Here is an 8,353-nt window from a genome sequence, read left to right on the forward strand (position 1 = left end):
ATGCTAATATCGTTCTTGACTCATAAGTCAATTCCATACGACCAATGCTCAGTACCACTGCCGAACTTGACTAATAAGTCATAGCTTCATAGTCAATACTGACACCATTGCCGTTTCTGACTAATAAGTCAGTACCATTCATAGATAAGCAAGATTGTTAAGCATTTACAATGCAATCAATGTCCACATATAGAGCACTCAACATGCCTCATCAAAGTCACATACTAGGTACAGTTTTCTTACATCTGGTTCGAGCGTGAAATAATAAAAGAACGATCAGTCCTTTAGCCCCTTAGCGGTCACCTAGTCATAACCAAATATGGAATTCCATTAATAAAATAACTCAATAAGTTTGAATTCCAAAACCTAATCCCGGGACCAATCCCGTGCTCTCGGGACCTCCAATTCAATCAAACAGGGTGGTGGAATCGTCCCCTGTGCCCTCGACCCAAAACCCTAAAAAGTACCCAAAAGCATGCCCTGGAAAAACAGGGCAGCGCTACCTTCCAAGCACTACAAATAGAGCTGCCATCACCTGACCAGTGCTGTAGCGTCTTATACTGGGCGATGTACCACCAGAACTAGAGTTCCCAAACTTTGAGTTTTTCTCTTCATGTTCTCCGAGTTACAAACCTCAAAAACTGACTCCAAACCTCAACCAAACCCACAAATAAACCCAAAAACCAGTTCTACATGTGTTACCACTTTCACAAGCAAATTATATTGATAAAATGCTTGAAAGATTCTCTATGGAGAATTCCAAAAAGGGTCAATTACCGACAGGACATGGAATTACTCTTTGCAAAGATCAGCGTCCAAAGACACCACAAGAGCAAGAGGATATGAGAAAGTATCCCTATGCATCAACTGTAGGGAGCCTAATGTATGCAATGTTATGTACTAGACCTGACATATGTTATGCAGTAGGGATTGTCAGTCGTTATCAATCAAATCCAGGTTTGGAACACTGGATTGCAGTGAAACATATTCTCAAGTATCTCAGGAGAACGAGAGACTATATGCTAGTATATTCAGGTAGTGACCTTGAACCTACTGGATACACTGACTCAGATTTTCAATCTGACAAGGACAGTAGAAAGTCTACTTCTAGGTCAGTATTCACTCTTGGTGGTGGAGCAGTTGTCCGGAGAAGCATTAAGCAATCCAATATAACTGATTCAACCATGGAAGCTGAATACATAACAGCTTGTGAAGCAGCTAAGGAAGAAGTTTGGCTGAAAAAGTTCTACACAGATTTGGAAGTAGTTCCAGAAGTGGAGATACCACTTATTCTTTACTGTGATAACAGTGGAGCAGTGGCTAATTCTAAAGAACCAAGAAGCCAAAAGTGGGTAAAGCATATTGAGCGCAAATACCAGTTAGTCATAAAAATAGTACATAGAGGAGATGTGTCCATTCTGAAGTCATATCAAAACACATCCTGGCAGACTGTTCACAAAGACGCTTCCTGCAAAGCAATTCGAGGGTCATGTACGTAATATGGGATTGAGAGAAATGCCTCAATTACTTTAAGTACAAGTGGGAGATTGTTAGGAGTGTGTCCTAAAAGCATGTAAAAGACATTTGTTTTTTCTGTGAAGAAATAAATACAATGGTTTATTATTATTGTTATATTTAGATTGTTAAATTATTGTTTGAATAATTTTGTAAATATCAAAAAAATTCCATATTCATTATTGAGGATGTGATCTTGTATTAGTACGAGAGAATTAAGATCACATGAATGAATAAAAATAGTCAACAATAACAAATTAAAGTTATGGAATTCTTTAATTGGAGTTGTAAGTACGGTTTACTGAGTATCATTATGATACAAATAATCTAGATTCAGATTATTGATGTGGTAAGACATCTCGGTAAATGTGCTTTATATAATATGATTATATATGACGTGGACAGATATGAATTAAAGTCTTTATCCAAAAACCATTTAACAATAAAGACTTGTAATTCATATCATAACTGATGATCATTTATAGATCAACCTAAATCTTGAGTGTTCATGAACTCCTGTTCATGTTTATTAAATCTTTTGATTCATTCGTTAAGGTCTCTTCAAAGAATGAGGCTAATGACTTTTTTTTTTGGAGATTTAATATCATGGATGGCTGGGAACATGTATCAACAATACAAAATTTAATCTTTCCTAACGGATCATATATTAGTTCCCTTAAGGGTTAATTCTAGAAGTGGAGGATTTTGAGCTCAAATCTATAATTAGATTATAGATTAATTATTCACTAGTGAATAAATGGTACTTAAGGAATAAGAAGTAAATTAGAAAGGTAAAACAGTAATTCTTCCATTCTAATTTATGAACTAATTAATTAGAGGGTTGAACTATTGTAAGATGGTTATATCAATGGACTACTTAAGATAAGATTTCTGTAGAAGTATATCTATAACATAAATAGTGCAATTCTGAATTTATAGTGGAGAAATATCAGAATTAATAAATTAACTATTATAATTAAAGAGTTTAATTATTTAGTTTCAATTAATTGGAGCTTAATGTTATAGGTCCATGGTCCCCGAAATGGCTCACACAAACACTGACAAAGGTAAATACAAAAATGGGCAAAAAGGACTTATTTGATAAGTAAAATATTTTTCTATGTATCAAACATAATTATTGTATAATTAATTAATTATCTGATTTAACAAAAATATAATTATTTTGAATTAATTTATTTTTGGGATTTTTGGTATTTAAATAATAATAAAAATTGGGAAAAATCACATGCCATCATTGGCATGTGGTACACGTGTAGCACAGTGCACAGTCACTGTGCTACACACACAAGAGACTGATTAGTTATTTTCAAATTGTTTAAAATAACTAATATTTTATTTTTAATATATTGGATATATTAAATATAAGATATCCGTTTTTCAGAACGTAACTTTTCAGGGATAGAAAAATATCTTGAAATCTCTCTCAGAGAAAGAGAACAGTGATACACACAAAAGTCACTGTTCTTCACAAAACCTAGGTCCAAACTTTATCAGATCTCATGTGTTGAGAACATCTGATAAATCGATTTTGCCTATTATTTGTATACTGAGCCCACACTCGTTCTTTGTGTGCTGAGAACATTTTGGAAGATCTTGGTGTGAGATCTCAAGGATTTGCCATACAAAAAGATAGCAGCAAGGAAGGACCTGAGGTATTTTTTTTTTTCTATTCATGTCTTTGATTCAATATATACATGCATGTGAAGAAGTAGATCTAGAAATCTTGTGGGATTAAATTAACAATTTGATTGTTGTTCCGCTGCGTATAATCTCTGATTTGATCAATAAAAACCAACAGCCTCATCCATAATTAACCAACATGCATGAAAATATACAAATATGCCCTCAATAGGCCAAATTACCAAAATGCCCTTATAATTTAAAGTGGACCCACATGCATGCATTTATCATCATATAATAATATAATTCACATAATCATGCATATAATAATTTAATGGCATAATAAGTCAATTATGGCCCTCCCGACCTCCTAATCCAACCATCAAACCTCATTAGGGATTTTGGGGCATTACATGAGTTACTTGTAAGTTACTCCCCATACTCATGGTCATCAAAAGGTTGGTCATAGATGAAACTTGAGCGGTCAAAGTTGTCGAAGCATCTACCTCATGAATACCATCTACTTTCCTTCCCAATTGGGCTCTTGCATTAGACCATTGGTAATTATTGTTGGCAATCCACTCAAAAATATCATATGCTTCATTGTAAGACTAAGAGAGAATAGCCCCATTTGCTGAAGCATCCAAAACAATGCGTGTGGAGGCGTTGATACCATTATAAAAAGTATTCATTTGAATGCAATGTGGGATACCATGATGTGGGCACTTTCTCAATAACTCCGTGAACCTTTCCCAAGCTTCACATACCGACTCACCCTTCAACTGTTGAAAATAAATAATCTCATTATGAAACTTAGCATTTTTTCGTTGGAGAAAAGAACTTCATCAAAAATTTCTCAGCTAGCTCATGCCATGTAGTCACTGAGTCGGAAGGAAGTGTATTGAGCTAAGTTCTAGCTCTACCCCTTAGAGAAAAAGGGAACAATTTCAACCTCAACGCCTCTTCAATAACGCCGTGCAACTTAAAATCACCTCCAAAAATGAACGAAGATGAAGCTAAGGAACCTCTTGTTGGGAATTGTGCCCTGAAAGTATATGCAGTAGACATTGTTTTATGAAATATATAAATAAATTGAATTTTTTATGCATATATTTTATGGACTATATTATTCTGTGATAATATTATGTAAATATCAGAAAAATTCCTAAGTTCATATATGTGATCTCAAACACGTATTGGTACGCCAGGATTGTGTTTGAGATAAATGAACTTGAAAAGTTCGCAGTAAAATAAAGTTATGGAATCTTTATATTAATTACTGTAAGTACGGTCCACTAGTATTATGAACAGATGTGATCTAGATCCGGATCACTAGTGTGGTAGGACACTTTAGTGGAGGTGCTTTATATATTAGAGAATATATAGAACTGGACCAGATATGTTTATCTAGTTAAATACCATTTCGAAGTACTCATTAAATATATCAACTGATGATCATATACAAATAGAACTTGAAATCCTGTTTATGTTATATGAGTTCTTTGATTCACTCGTTAGGGTCTGTCAGAATGATCGGGCTAGAAACTTTTGTTTTGGGAATTCATTAATGTAGATGGATGGGGACATTGTATACAGATATGGAATCTATGCCTTCTCATAAGAGATTGAATAATGGTTCTCTTAAGAGTTAACTTTTGGGACTGAAAGGTTATTGAGCTCAAATTCATAATTTAGTTATGAATTAACCTTCACTAGTAAGGTGAATGGTACTTAAGGAAACAAGAGACAATTATAAGGGTAAATCTATAACGACCCAAATCTGCTAATAAGGCTTAGGGCCTTTATTAGCATGCCTGGAGGGCAATATGTGAATTATTGTTTAATATGTCTATTTGTGTAAATATGTGATTAGTGATGCATGTTTAGGTGAATTAAATATGCATGTGGGCCCCGTCTGGTTATTAGGGGCATGATTGTAATTTTAGCCTGTTGAGGGTATAAACATGATAATTGTGATATTTCTGTGCTGCACGATCCGAGACAGTCCTAGGGAGCGGTTAGCTAGGAAGTCACAACGGGGTCGAAAATCCGACCCAGGGCGAGTCGAGGGGTATTTCGGGTGTTATTTATTTTATGGGGTTATTAGGTTACAGAAATAAATATTTGGAGATATATTTGAGGTTAGAATGTCTAGGAGGGAATATCGGGGAAATTTACCATTTTTCCCTCAGGGATGTTTTTGGTACCCCGAGCCTTGAGGTAACCTTAGACGCTTAAGTTGAATAAAAAAAGTTATGGAAACACTCAGAATATAGGAACTAACCAACCCATTTGGTCTCCCTCTCTCTCATCTTCTCCTTGGAAGCTTGGAGGCCTTGTGATATCTTGGAAGAAATTAGTCAAAAACTAAGGAATTGGAGCTGGGATTTCGAGGAGTTTGAGGCTTGGAGTTTGGAGCTTAGAAGATCAACTCAGAGACTCAACTAAGCAAGGGTAAGTTTCTAAATTTTCTGAATTATGCTTGAAATTTCTGCTGGTGTACTAAGAGTTTGCATGTTGGAGAGATGAAGATTTAACTTTGAGTTTGATGAGGCTTTGAACTAGAATTCTAGTTGGGTTTTATTGCTGAATCTACAGTATGATCTCTGTGATGATTAGTTAGGATTGTTGGCTTGCTTTTGGGGTTAATTAGATTGGTTTTTGGGGTGAAAATGGTGAGTTTTTCTGGTCTCGAGGGGTTGGGCCGCAGCGCTGTTCTTGCTGAGCCGCGACCCCTTAGAACTTGGGGCGCCTGGAATTGAAGGTGCGCCGCGTCGCCCTTCAGGAAGGGCCGCAGCGCGTGTGGGCTATTTTGAAGCAGGACCTCGGGTTGAGCTGGGGGTCGCGACATGAGTCCCTAGGGCCATGGCACTTAGAGCATTTTTGGGTTTTTAAGAGGTTCTAGGCTCGTGAATTCAATAGTTAAGGCTCAGGATTGATTTTATCACTCGGATTGATAGAATTCAATGTCCCGGAGATTAGAATTAAGACTCGAAGTTATTTAATGGATAGCGCTTGATGGATGTATATTGTTAATGCGTTGTGACTAGGATTTCAACGAGGCTCGGATTAGGGGACTGTGCTCGAGACATCGGTGCTTGGAAGGCTCGAGACACAGGTAAGAAAACTACTGTTTCCATAGAGCTTGTGTTGTAGGGCTCGACCCTATATGATTGAGTTGCAGGGCTCGACCCTATATGAATGTGATGCAGGGCATGGGCCTTTGATTGATTTTATAGGTGTTTAAATGTCTGTTTAGTTAATTAATGTGTGTATATAAATGATGGAACGACGATGGCCAGGAACGACGAAGGATGGGAATGGCGAAGGCCGAGAACGGCAAAGGGCTGAGAGCAGCGTTTAGGACGCGGAGTGCGAGTCGCCAGGGCGAGACCCCAAGGGATACCTAGGATATCCTTATGGTATAGACCGCGAACCCAGGGCCTGGTAAAGCACCTGGGACGGCATGAACATACATGTATGACCTGGTGATTGCTTGATTTTATGTTCTGTGTTTGATATGCATATATTATCTGCTTGTGAGGGTTTTCTTGCTGGGCTTCATCTCATGGGTGCTCTATGGTGCAGGTAAAGGCAAGGGGAAAGTTGATCAACCTTGAGTATGGTGAGCGTGACGGGTGGCGTGTACATGTCTGGTCTACCTGGCTGTGACAGCCAGGGGCATTTTTGGAAGTTGATTGTACTGAACTTGAATTTTGTCATCCAGTCGACTCTGGTTATATTTTGAGTTGTAAATATTTCTAAACAATGTTTTTGGGATCCCAAATGTCAAATGCTTTATAATTTTCAATGAAAGGTTTATTTTCTAATTTATGACTCTGATTATGATTTAATTACACTTTTGTCCTAAAACCTCGATTAGAGAGTTAATTGCACATTTTAAACTCACTTAGTAACGACTCTAAGGCAGTAGGGCGTTACAACTTTGTATCAGAGCGAGCCAAGGTTTATGGTTTCTGGAGAATGACCGAACATGTACGCTCGCTGTCAGTGGCAAGCTCGACTCAGGGTTGGTTAGTAATAATTGAATTATATCTCTGATTATGTGCTTAAGGGCCCTGTTTGCCTGCTTATTCCAGATAGAGCATGATGAAGGATCTAGTGTATGCATGATGTCAGGGCATGGCCCGTTGTGTGTGATATGTTATCTGTGTGTTATGTGAATTGTTGCTCATGGTTGACTGATTTGATTGGGAGGTGGTTTTGGATGTTGTTATCATGACTGATGAGCGACTTCATTGATTGTAGGCATATTTGTTGAGATGCCTCGTCAATCATCTAGAGTCCGCGGCAGTCGGGCCGAGGGTGATAACCAGGGTTAGGACCCTCCACCTGCCCCATAGAATTGGCAACAGATGTTTGCTGAAATGGAAGTAAGACTACAACGAACAGAGGAGGAACTCTGCCAGTTGAGGCAACAGGCCCCTCCACAGGTACTGGGTTGCCTATTCAGTGGGTTATGGCGTCAGGGCCAGTCCAACCTGTTGTGGAGAATAAATGGGAAACTTTGTATGAGAGGTTCAGGAAACAACATCCTCCCACCTTTGAGGGTGGACCAGACCCACTGCGGGCAGAGGAGTGGATGAATATGATCTCCTCTATTCTTGATTTCATGAGGGTTGAGGGAAAATAGAGGGTAACTTGTGCAAGCTACATGTTCAGAGAGGATGCCCACATCTGGTGGGATGTAGTAGTTCAGAGGAGAAATGTGACAGTTATGACCTGGGAAGAGTTCAGGAACATTTTCAACGAGAAGTATTATAGTGTTGCAGTTCGAGCTGCGAAGGTTGATGAGTTTATCAACCGGACTCAGAACCGGTTGACCGTGACAGAGTATACCTTGAAGTTCGATCGTTTGGCGAAATTTGCGCCATATCTAATGCTGACAGATGCCACAAGACGAGATAGATTTTTACGGGGATTGAATGTTATGATCGCCTGTGATGTGAAGATCACTTTGGATCAGGAGACTACTACCTACGCTTAGGTTGTGGACAAGGCCCTTACAACTGAGGGGGTCGAGGGCCAGATTTGGAAAGAGAGCGTTGTTAGGCGCGATGATAGGAGGACAATGCCTCCTTCTATTGGATTCAGTCTGGGTATTGGTTCCAGTGAGCAGAAGAGGAAGGCCCCAGGTACCCTTGTTCCTTCCAGTTCTGATAGGAGGGCACGGGGG

At 38.5% G+C, this 8,353-nt stretch overlaps 1 non-coding gene across 1 annotated transcript; it reads left to right on the forward strand.

Moving 5' to 3' along the window:
* The first annotated feature begins 3,864 nt into the window (after nt 1–3,864).
* On the forward strand, nt 3,865–3,970 carry LOC133820576 (small nucleolar RNA R71). The gene has a single exon (XR_009886981.1). It is a non-coding gene; the product is annotated as a small nucleolar RNA R71 (small nucleolar RNA).
* The last annotated feature ends 4,383 nt before the right edge of the window (nt 3,971–8,353 follow it).

This window comes from Humulus lupulus, chromosome 2 (genome assembly GCF_963169125.1).
Source record: "Humulus lupulus chromosome 2, drHumLupu1.1, whole genome shotgun sequence".
NCBI classification, from domain to species: Eukaryota; Viridiplantae; Streptophyta; class Magnoliopsida; order Rosales; family Cannabaceae; genus Humulus; species Humulus lupulus.